This window comes from Saccopteryx leptura, chromosome 3, assembly GCF_036850995.1.
Source record: "Saccopteryx leptura isolate mSacLep1 chromosome 3, mSacLep1_pri_phased_curated, whole genome shotgun sequence".
In the NCBI taxonomy this organism is placed as follows: Eukaryota; Metazoa; Chordata; class Mammalia; order Chiroptera; family Emballonuridae; genus Saccopteryx; species Saccopteryx leptura.
The window spans coordinates 76,210,598-76,222,944 of NC_089505.1; the positions used below are offsets into that span (position 1 = coordinate 76,210,598).

The window sequence follows — 12,347 nt, forward strand, 5'->3', positions numbered from 1 at the left end:
TGGGGTGGCCACGTTTGGACAGCGCTTGCTGGCATCTTATAAAAGAGCAATTCTGAAACAGCCTTGCTATTCAACTTCTCCAGCAACATTTTTTTTTTTTTGTATTTTTCTGAAGCTGGAAACGGGGACAGTCAGACAGACTCCCGCATGCGCCTGACCGGGATCCACCCGGCACGCCCACCAAGGGCGACACTCTGCCACGACCAGAGCCACTCGAGCGCCTGGGGCAGAGGCCAAGGAGCCATCCCCAGCGCCCGGGCCATCTTTGCTCCAATGGAGCCTCGGCTGCGGGAGGGGAAGAGAGAGACAGAGAGGAAGGAGGGGGGGGGTGGAGAAGCAAATGGGCGCTTCTCCTATGTGCCCTGGCCGGGAATCAAACCCGGGTCCCCCGCACGCCATGCCGATGCTCTACCGCTGAGCCAACCGGCCAGGGCCTCTCTAGCAACATTTAAGGAAAGTGTATGCTTTTTGTTTTGTCTGGGCACCATTGTCAAAACTCAGTTAACTGTATTTGTGTGGGTCTAGTTAGAGATCTGTATTTTACTACATCAATCCATGTGTCTCTTTTACCCAATCCCAGTTTCTACATTACAGGAAACTTATGGTAAGATTTGAAATGTGAACTTGAGTCCTCCATTCTGTTGTTTTAGAATTTTTTGGCTCTTTAAGTTTTTTGTTTTTTCATATACATTTTGGAATCAGTTTTTCAATAATTAGAGCATAAACTTGAGATGCTTTGACTTAGTGAAGATTTAAAATTGTCCCTGATAAGACTTCCTCTGGAAAATGGGAGTGGCTATTTCTGCCCCGGAAGTATCAGGATTACTACATCATTAGAATTCTAAGGCTTATGCAACCCAAATATTCCTTTCTACGAAGAGAATTTTACATTCTTAACAGGGGAGGCACTATTTCACACAGGAATATTTCACTTTTAGGCTATGACTAAGTATGAAGATTTTGTTTATGGGCTCTATTTGTAGGGCGGCTGGGCCAGCTGAACTTCAACTTAGATTCCCAGTAAATTATATCTCACTGATATAAAAATGAAAGGCATCTTTATGTTCAGATGTGGTCCTGACTCCATTAGTGCCAGGATAACACTGTGGGACCCTACAATCAGCACCAGGGACAGGTGCACACAGGGAGTCTTCTCTTTCCTCCCACCTGACTTGGGTATCTTCTGCTTTTTCCATATTCTCTCACATTTCTAAAACAGGCACCAATTATCAGAATTAGGATATGAGGACTCTCCTTCTTAAAATTTTTTATTAATTTAAATTTTTTGTTAACATGGGTTCAAGAGTCCCACTCAATAAAACTCTCACCCCCGCCCCCGTGTTTCCCATTACACCTCCTTTGCTCCCCTCCTCCTAACTCCATGCCTTCTTCCCTCTGGGATTTGCTGTCATGTGTATGTTATGTGCATATAATTTCACTAATCCCTTCACCTTCTCAGATCCCACCCCCTCATCTCCCTTCCCGCTGACAGCTCTCCCTTTGCTGCTTGTGAGCCCGCCTCTTGCCTCTATTCCATTCCTCAGTTCACTTTGTTCATTAGATTCCACATGTAACTGAGATCATATTTGTCTTTCTCTACCTGGCTTATTTCACATAACATAATACTCTCCAGGTCAAGGACTCTCCTTTTTTATCTCTACCTCTTATCTTCAGGGTTTTAAAAAACAAGCTCTGAAAATAATTGGTGTGATGATGGATAAACTCAGAAAGCAGCAAAGTCTTGGTGGAGTCTGTGACTTCTCTACATTAAGAGGACTCTGGTCCCAAACAGACTTATGAAGCTTGTCTGTGTGACCAAGGGCCTGCAGACCACAAGTCCTGCATGAACCTGGAACCAGAGGAGGACGTGGGTCTGTGTCTGCCTGATCATGTGCTTTATCCCCATTATTCTCCCTCCAAGATGGGTCCTTCACACTCTTCAGTATCTCCACATCACACACCCAGCAGTGTCAGCACCCCACATTGAAATCTTGGACTACAGAGAGATCTCACTGGTTCCTCCGAGGACTTCTGCCTGTGGTTCACATTCCAAGAAGCCAAAATCACTGTTTTCTGTTTTGTTTTGTGTGGGGTTTTTTTTGTTTGTTTTGTGGCAGAGACAAAGGGAGGGGGGGACAGATAGGGACAGACAGACAGGAAAGGAGAGAGATGAGAAACAATTCTTCATTGTGGTTGTTCATTGATTTCTCATATGTGCCTTGACTGGGGATTACAGCAGACTGAGTGACCCCTTGCTTGAGCCAGCGACCTAGGGCTCAAGCTGGTGAACCTTGCTCAAACCAGATTAGCTCAAGCTGGTGAGCCTTGCTCAAACCAGATTAGCCCATGCTCAAACTGGCGACCTCGGGGTCTCGAACCTGGGTCCTCTGCGTCCCAGTCCAATGCTCTATCCACTGCGCCACCGCCTGGTCAGGCCAGAGTCACTGTTAATGCTCACCACCATGATGTTCAGAACTCTACTGGACATGTACATAGTCAAAGTTAATCATTTAGGGCCGAGGACGAAGCTGAAGCTGAGGAGTCCCATTACCTTTGATCTTCAGGTGTAGTCAGTCACTGGGTTGTGGCCACCACAGGACTGGAAGCTGGGAGAACCATCTGTACCCCCCAATTGGAAATGCACACGTCTCATGAGTATGTCAAGGGAAGAGACCTGCCACATCGCGGCACAGGTACTGGATTCCTGTGTCAGGGCAGGTCAGCTCCCCACCTTCTTCAACAGATGGAAAGTCCCTGAGGTGAACAGTGAGCTACATGGGAGAAACACGCTCTCTCAGAGGCCACCAACAAGATTTTGCTGAACCGAGAGGGAGGGTTCAGCATATAATCCTACTGAAGGACAAGGGGGATCCATGTTAAAGGGGACCATCTCACACACCACAGCTGTAAACTGTCTGGGCTGCAGTCACCCCAAGAACACCCTATTTCTTTCTGCCTTTGAGGCAGAAGGTTGGTTGGGTTTTGCTATCTCACTTAGCTTTATGGAATTTCCAAATTTTCAAAAGTCAAAGTAAAGCATTAGTAGTACACATAAAAGTGAAGCATCATTACTGGAGTTTCCATCAAACCTTTTCTGACCTGCTCAGGAGCCTTCCACAATGAGTTTCTGGGTATCTACAAACCGTTTTCCATGTTGACTCCATTAATAGCCACCTATATTGCATGGGTCATCTACGTATGAGCACAGTTATCTCAAACTATTATATGTACATGGTCCATGATTAGATCTCTCACAGAGCACATTTGTAGAGTAGGTTCCATAGAAAATAACGTAATCTCTTAAAATTAAAAATTATTTTAGAGAGAACAGAGAGGAGTGGTGGGACGGAGCAAGAAGTATCAATTCCCATATGTGCTCTGAGTAGGCAAGCCTGGGGTTTTGAACTGGCTACCTCAGCGTTCCAGTTTTATCCACTGCACCACCACAGGTCAAGCTGAGATATCCCTACCTTTACTCTGTCTTCTAATCTGAAGAGAATCTCTTGTAGATAGCATATGTATGGGTCTGGTTCTTGTATCCATTCAGCTAACCTATAACTTTTGATTGAAGCATTTACTTTATTTCTACTTTAGGTGATAATTTATAGGCATTTAGTTTTTGCCATTTTATTTTATTTTATTTATTTATTTTTTTGTATTTTTCTGAAGCTCAAAACGGGGAGAGACAGTCAGACAGACTCCTGCATGCGCCCGACCGGGATCCACCCGGCACGCCCACCAGGGGGCGATGCTCTGCCCAGCAGGGGGTGATGCTCTGTCCCTCCGGGGCGTCGCTTTGTTGTGACCAGAGCCACTCTAGCACCTGGGGCAGAGGCCAAGGAGCCATCCCCAGCACCCGGGCCATCTTTGCTCCAATGGAGCCTTGCTGCAGGAGGGGAAGAGAGAGACAGAGAGGAAGGAGAGGGGAAGGGGTAGAGAAGCAGATGGGCGCTTCTCCTGTGTGCCCTGGCCAGGAATCGAACCCGGGACTTCTGCACGCCAGGCCGATGCTCTACCATTGAGCCAACCGGACAGGGCCTTATTTTATTTTTAAGAGGCACAAAAAGAGACCAGCACATTGAGCTGTTCCTGTGTGTGCCTTGATCGGCATTCAAACACAGCACCTTGCATTGGGATGAGGCTTTTCACTGACTAATGTAACTGGCTATGGCAACCATTTTATAATTCAGTTATACAATGGTAAAAAATAAACTTTAACTTCAATTATCAGGAATAGCTAGCTCCCCTGTGCATAAAATTAACAAGAGTGGTTTAAAATGACACATTAGGTAAGATAAACTTAGGTTCATCAAAATATTTCACCCCAAAGCAGAATTATATATTTTAGCCTGATCACTAAGTAGCGCAGTGGATAGAGCCTCGACCTGGGATTCTGAGGACCCTAATTAGAAACCCTTAGGTCACCGGATGCAGCACGGGCTCACCAGCTTAAGCATGGGATCATAGACATGAACCCCTGGTTGACGGCTTGAAGCCCAAGATTGCTGACTGGAAAACAAAGGTTGCTGACTTGAGCAAAAGGTCACTGGCTCAGCTGGAGGACCCTTGTCAAGGCATATATAAAAAAACAATGAACGATAAGGCACCACAATGAAGAATTGATGCTTCTCATCTCTTTCCCTTCCTCTCCTTCCCTACATGTCCCTGTTGGTTGTGTGCATGTGCGTGCGCGCGCGCGCGCACACACACACACACACAAAGCCATTGTGAAGTGCCACAATTATGAGTTTCTGCCTCTCGTCTTTCTCCCTTAATATCTATACCCATCTGTCCCTCTTGCTGAAAAGTACACACATTCTAGAAAAAATAAAGATAAAAAGTCTTTTAAACCTAGAGAGTGTCAGATTCGTTTTCCCAATGACCACAAGATAAAAACATCCATATATGGATAATGTGCATCAATACACCTCAACATTCCTCACTAGACTACTGGGAAATAGAACAACTCCCATCAAGGTGAGGGCCTGTAGTTTGTCCTGGAACAATCCAAAAGCCATAAAAACACTGTTGCAGGTCATGAATGCAAAACACAAAACACCAGTAGATGCATATAAATACGAACGCCGCATACAGTGAGGTTATAGCTCCATCTGGAAGCACATAAAAGCACTATCCGCTATCAAGATTCTGCAATGCTGTTGATTTTCAGGGAGTGTGCACACAAAGGAACTATTATCGAACAGCTCATACAAATGCAGGACAGGATACTAAACGAGCCAACAAACTTCGTTGCATCCACCTTAAACTCTTCCCACCTGAAATTCTTACTAATGGTGATGATCACTTGAAATACACTCAAGGCACATTCAAAACTCAGAAGACCTGGAGGAACTGCACAGCACACCTGCAGTCTACTCATGCGGGCCACGGCGGATGCTGGAAGAGAGAAGCAGGACCCAGAGCACAAGCCTATACAGGATCCATCTGCAGACTACTTCGGGTTCTCAAGTTGTTAGATCATTAGAAATAAACCAAAAGAGCAAGGATTTAAGTTACACAGGGAACTTATCTAAAGGCAATACATGGTGAAAACCCTGAGGTTTGAGAAATTCTGTTGCTCACAGGGGTGTCGAGTAAGGTTTGCACAGTGTGTAAAGCTTTCCCATGTTCTTTATGCCTGTTCCTCTTCCACCCAGTATTACCAGGTGTTGAGTAAGATGTAAATAAGGACAAAGACTTTGGAAAATAAATTGCATTTTAAGGTTTGTCTGATCTCAAAGAGGCTTAAACAAAGGTTAAATGTTTTGCCAAATTACTGACATTTTAACTGTTTCTCTCCATCATAAATTCTGCAATATTCAACAAGTTATAAGCACAGGTAAAAAAAAGCTTTGCCACATACTTTTCATTTGCAAAGTGACTCTCTGGTATGTATTCTCTTGTTTAGAAAGATGAGATCAGTTATTTAAGGTTTCTCACAAACCCTGTATTTGTAAGGCTTCTCTTAAAAATGAATTCTCTAATGTTTAGTAAGATTCACCTACCAAACAAAAACCTTATTACACTCCCTAAACATGTGGTTTCTAGACTGCCCAAAGGCTTTGCCACATTCTCTTCATTTGTAAGGCTTCTGTGAAGCATGAATCCTGATGGTTCTTAAGAACTGAGGAACTTCTAAAGGTTTTGCTTCATTCTAAACACTTATGAGACTTCTCTCCAGTATGAACTTTCTGACGTTTATTTGCCACATTGTCTGCATTTATATAATTTCTCTTTTATGTGAGTTCTTTGATGTATAGTAAGAGTTGAGGAATCAATAAAGGCTTTGCCACATTGTTTGCATTCGTATAGTTTCTCTCCTGTGTGAGTCCTTTGATGTATAGTAAGAGCAGAGGAATAGTTAAAGCCTTTTCCACATTCTAAACATTTATGTGACCTCTCTCCATATGAATTCTCTGATGATTTTTAAGAACTGAGGAAGTTGTAAACATTTTGCCACATTCCAAACATTTATGGGACCTCTCTCCAGTATGAACTCTCTGATGTTTAATAAGATCTGAAGAACAGCTAAATGCTTTGCCACATTGTCTGCATTTGTATGGTTTCTCTCCTGTGTGAGTTCTTTGATGTACAGTAAGAGTTGAGGAATCAATAAAGGCTTTACCACATTCTCTACATTTGTACGGTTTCTCTCCCGTGTGAGTTCTTTGATGTACAGTAAGAGCAGAGGAATAGTTAAAGGCTTTGCCACATTGCCTGCATTGGTATGGTTTCTCTCCTGTGTGAACTCTTTGATGTATAATAAGCTGTGAGTTTTGCATAAAGGTTTTGCCACATTCTCTACATTTGTACGGTTTCTCTCCTGTATGACTTCTTTGATGTATAGTAAGAGTTGAGGATTGCCTAAAGGCCTTGCCACATTCTCTACATTTGTACGGTTTCTCTCCTGTATGACTTCTTTGATGTATAGTAAGAGTTGAGGATTGCCTAAAGGCCTTGCCACATTCTCTACATTTGTACGGTTTCTCTCCTGTATGACTTCTTTGATGTACAGTAAGAGTTGATGATTGGCTAAAGGCTTTGCCACATTCTCTACATTTGTATGGTTTCTCTCCCGTGTGAACTCTTTGATGTATAATAAGCTGTGAGTTTTGCATAAAGGTTTTGCCACACTCTAAACATTTATGAGACTTCTCTCCAGTATGAACTCTCTGATGTTTTGTAAGGTCTGATGAACTTCTGAAGGCTTTGTCACATTGTCTGCAATTGTATGATTTCTCTCTGGTGTGAGTTCTTTGATGTACAGTAAGGTGCAAGTTCCGGAAAAAGGTTTTGCCACATTCTAAACATTTATGAGACTGAGACCACTCTCCAGTATGAATTCTCTGATGCCTTGTAAGACTTGAGAAATGGCTAAAGGCTTTGCCACATTCTCTACATTGACAGAGCTTCTCACCAGTATGCACTCTCTGATGTTGAGTAAGAGTCGATGACTTGCTAAAGGCTTTGCCACATTCTGTACATTTGTATGGTTTTTCTCCCGTGTGAATTCTTTGATGTACAGTAAGAGCAGAGGAATAGTTAAAGGCTTTGCCACATTGCCTGCATTGGTATGGTTTCTCTCCTGTGTGAACTCTTTGATGTATAATAAGCTGTGAGTTTTGCATAAAGTTTTTGCCACATTCTCTACATTTGTATGGTTTCTCTCCTGTATGACTTCTTTGATGTACAGTAAGAGTTGTAGATTGCCTAAAGGCCTTGCCACATTCTCTACATTTGTACGGTTTCTCTCCTGTATGACTTCTTTGATGTATAGTAAGAGTTGAGGATTGCTTAAAGGCCTTGCCACATTCTCTACATTTGTACGGTTTCTCTCCTGTATGACTTCTTTGATGTACAGTAAGAGTTGATGATTGGCTAAAGGCTTTGCCACACTCTCTACATTTGTATGGTTTCTCTCCTGTGTGAACTCTTTGATGTATAATAAGCTGTGAGTTTTGCATAAAGGTTTTGCCACATTCTAAACATTTATAAGTCCTCTCTCCAGTATGAACTCTCTGATGTTTCGTAAGCCCTGATGAACTTCTGAAGGCTTTGCCACATTGTCTGCAATTGTATGGTTTCTCTCTGGTGTGAATTCTTTGATGTATAGTAAAAGCAGAGGAATTGGTAAAAGCTTTGCCACATTGTCTGCATTGGTATGGTTTCTCTCCTGTGTGAATTCTTTGATGTACAGTAAGGTGTAAGTTCCGGAAAAAGGTTTTGCCACATTCTAAACATTTATGAGACCGAGACCGCTCTCCAGTATGAATTCTCTGATGCCTTGTAAGACTTGAGAAATGGCTAAAGGCTTTGCCACATTCTCTACATTGATAGAGCTTCTCACCAGTATGCACTCTCTGATGTTGAGTAAGAGTCGATGACTTGCTAAAGGCTTTGCCACATTCTGTACATTTGTATGGTTTTTCTCCCGTGTGAGTTCTTTGATGTATAGTAAACTGTGAAAACCACTTAAAGGTTTTGCCACATTCTAAACATTTATGAGACGGAGACCGCTCTCCAATATGAATTCTCTGATGCCTAGTAAGACTTGAGACATGGCTAAAGGCTTTACCACATTCTCTACATTTGTATGGTTTTTCTCCCATGTGAATTCTTTGATGTATAGTAAACTGTGAGAACCACTTAAAGGTTTTGCCACATTCTAAACATTCATGAAATACCTCTCCAGTATGAATTTTCTGATGGTTATAAAGAGTTGAAGAAGCTTCCTCTTCAGTATGAATGTTCTCATCTTCAGTATGATTTGAACATTGCTTAAAAAATTTGACACATTTACTTTGTTCATTTGTTATCTCCACAACATGAATGACCTGATGAATATTAGAATGTGACATTTGGTCAAACACTCTTCTGTGTTCAAAATGGTTCTCTGGAAACAGAGTTTTCTCATTTTGATTACAAATTGCTTCTTGTTTGAAGTTTTTCCAAAGTTCATTGCATTGATAACGTCTGTCTTCATTATGTGTACTCTGGTAATCATTGAAGATAGAAAAACCTTTAGTAAAAGGTATAATTTCATTTAACATGTACACTTATTCCAAAATAACTACTCTGCAATACCTAGTAAACCATGCTGGCTTATAAAATTTGTTCCAAAGTTTATAAAAATGACAGACATTGGAATTATAAACATTTGAAAAACAAATTGAATGACTACTCCACAGATTATATACAATCCTAGCTTTTTCAGATTTTTTTATCCAAAAAATATGAAATAGTAAAGAATAGTTTTTGATCTTTTTATATAATTGTTTTTTATTTTAGTGAGAGGACAGGAGGCAGAGACAGAGTCCCACATGTGTCCTGGCTTAAATCCACATGGCAAACTCACTAGATGATTATGCTTTACCCATCTGGGGTCATTGTTCCAGTGCTCAGCAATGAAGCCAATTTTTTAAGCACCTAGAGCAGTGGCCATGGAACCTTCCTTAGTGAATGAGATCAACTCTCTCAACCAATCCAGCCCTGGCCGTGGGAGGGGAAGACAGAGAGAGGGAGAGCAAGAATCAAGAGAAAGAGGAGGGGAGAAGCAAAGAGTTGTTCTTCTGTGTGCCCTGATCAGGAATCAGTACATACACACACTGGGCCTATGTTCTACCACTAGGGAAACCAGCCAGGGTCAATCTTTATTTTTAGAAAGTAATTGATATACAATGTAGCTGACTTAAATAGAAAGTTCCCTAAATGTATATTTGTGACCTATATAAAAAACAAAGAGTTATTCACAAATAAGTGTACTGCCGATAGCTCAACTGGTTAGAACATAATCGAGGGGTCCCCAAACTTTTTACACAAGGGGCCAGTTCACTGTCCCTCAGACCGCTGGAGGGCCAGACTATAAAAAAAACTATGAACAAATCCCTATGCACACTGCACATATCTTATTTTAAAGTAAAAAAACAAAACAGGAACAAATACAATATTTAAAATAAAGAACAAGTAAATTTAAATCAACAAACTGACCAGTATTTCAATGGGAACTATGTTCCTCTCACTGACCACCAATGAAAGAGGTGCCCCTTCCAGAAGTGCAGGGGGGGAGGGTTGGATAAATGGCCTCAGGGGGCCACATGCCGCCCACAGGCCATAGTTTGGGGACCTCTGGCATAATCCCAAAGCACCGAGGTTGCTGGTTAGAGACTCCCTGTCTGGGCACATAAAAGAGCAGATCGATGTTCTTGTTTTTCTCCACCTCTCTCCCTTCCCCTCTTTCACTAAAATCAATGCAATGTGTTCTTTTCCTTTTTTCAGAGAGGCAGGGAGACAAAAACAGGAACACTGAGCTGCTCCTGTATGAGCCTTGACTGGGGAATTGAACCAGCAACATCTGTGCTCCGGGACAACCCTCCAACTGACCTGTCCAGGCAGGGCTCAATATCTTTTTTATTTTCAGAGTGACAGAAAGAGGCAGGGAGAAAGAGGAGGAGGAAGAAAGCATTCACTTGTTGTTCTACCCTGTCATCCACTCATTGGTTGCTTTCCTGTGTGCCCTTACCAGGAATGAAATCCACAACCTTGTTGTTTCAGGACGATGCTATTAACCAACTAAGTGGTTAACAGGCCAGAGTGGAATAAACAATTAAAAATTAATAATAATGACTGTCCCACTGTGGCCGACAACCTGCGCTGGTTTTAATGTCATCCAGGTATGCAAAGGTTGCAGGCTCAATCCCTGGTCAGGGCACATACAGAAAAAGATCAATGTTTCTGTCTGTTACTCTCTCCCCCCCCCCCATTGTTTTCTGTCTAAATAAATAATACAAAAAATAATTGCCACAGGATAGTTCTGTCCATATTAACATTCTTTCTTCTCATCACTCTTACTAAAATTCCAAGGCTTTCATTAAGTTTAAATTATCAAAACCACACCTTCCACACCTTACCAGTATTGTTTTAGAGAAGAAATCTACTATTCCTGGCTTTTCTAATGTCTGGTTCTCTTCAAATGCCATAGCTGAAAGATATAAAAATAAATGTTCACAGTTATCACACAAGGTAAATAGACATACCAGCAATTATTGACAAAATTGCATTTTAAGAATTCTAAAGGCAGGTTGAGTTCAAAGGTAGCCTGACCAGGGAGTGGCGCAGTGGATAGAGTGTCAGACTGGGATGCCAAGGACCCAGTTTTGAGGCCCTGAGGTTGCTAGCTTGAGCGCGGGCTCATCTGGTTTGAGCAAAGCTCACCAGCTTGAGCCCAAGGTCACTAGCTCAAGCAAAGGGTCACTCAGTCTGCTGTAGCCCCCTGATCAAAGCACATATGAGAAGGCAATCAATGAACAATTAAGATGCTGCAACAGGACGTCACGGAAATGGCGCTGTGAGCAGCGCATCCAACAGATCTCCCCAAAATCTCAACAAATTTACAACTAGAAACAGAAAAATTTATCCTCGGAGCATTCTGGAGTTCCACACACACTGAAAGTGAAAGGACTGTTATAACTTGAATCTGAGAGACGGGTCAGAGCTGAAGGTGTGGAGGAAGCTAACTACCGCACGGACGTTCATTCAAGCCGAGGAGAGAGTATGCCTGTGGTGAGTCAACCCACGCGTGCAACTGCCCGCCCACACTTGGGGAGCAACAGTCTGAGTGCTGCCAGCAGCCGCCGGTGTGCCGTGAGAAGCCACGTGCACGCACCCCGTGCCGCGGTCCGGTCACAGAGCGAGCTCCCTTGCACCGCCAGCATCCCCAGCGGCCCGCATACTGCAAGTGAGAGTCCCCAGCCACCGGTGCCCAGAGCACCCCATTCACTCGCGTGCCCTGAACGTCCCACTCGCCCACACGCCCAGAGCACCCACTCACCCGCACACCCAGAGTGCCCCATTCTCCCGTGCGCCCAGTGCACCCCAGCCACCAGCGGCAAGGCAAGCGGAAAGGGCGCCAAAGCTATCTTTCCTACTCTGGAGATTCCGTGGGCAGGGCACCTCACCGAGCCATTCAAGCTAACAATCAAGCGTTGGGGGAGGGGCGTGCCGGCAGCTTGAAATACTTTCTGGAACACAGCTGCGGATCCAATCACTGAAATTAGCTTAACCCACGAAATCTGCACACCCACGGGGCTCTAATTGATAAGATCTCTCTCAGTTCAGCGATCCAAGACAAGAGGCGTGATATTTTTTAGTGCCTCTCACTAAAGGGGCGGCGGCAACTTCTGATTGACAGAGCCTTCATATTCAGGGATATACGCTAACAAGAGGGACTTGGCAAATGTTAAGATCTATACAGCAAGCAGCGACTAGTACCTATTCTTCCCAGCCAAAACAGGCTACAAAGTGTGGAAAGCCTGGGTTGAGAGGTCCAACTGATTGCTAGGCGCTGAACA

At 43.2% G+C, this 12,347-nt stretch overlaps 1 pseudogene; it reads right to left on the reverse strand.

Annotated features, from left to right (window-relative positions):
- Window positions 1-358: 358 nt before the first annotated feature.
- The window catches only part of LOC136399323 (zinc finger protein 91-like), a 195,745-nt pseudogene continuing 183,756 nt past the window's right edge, over window positions 359-12,347 (reverse strand).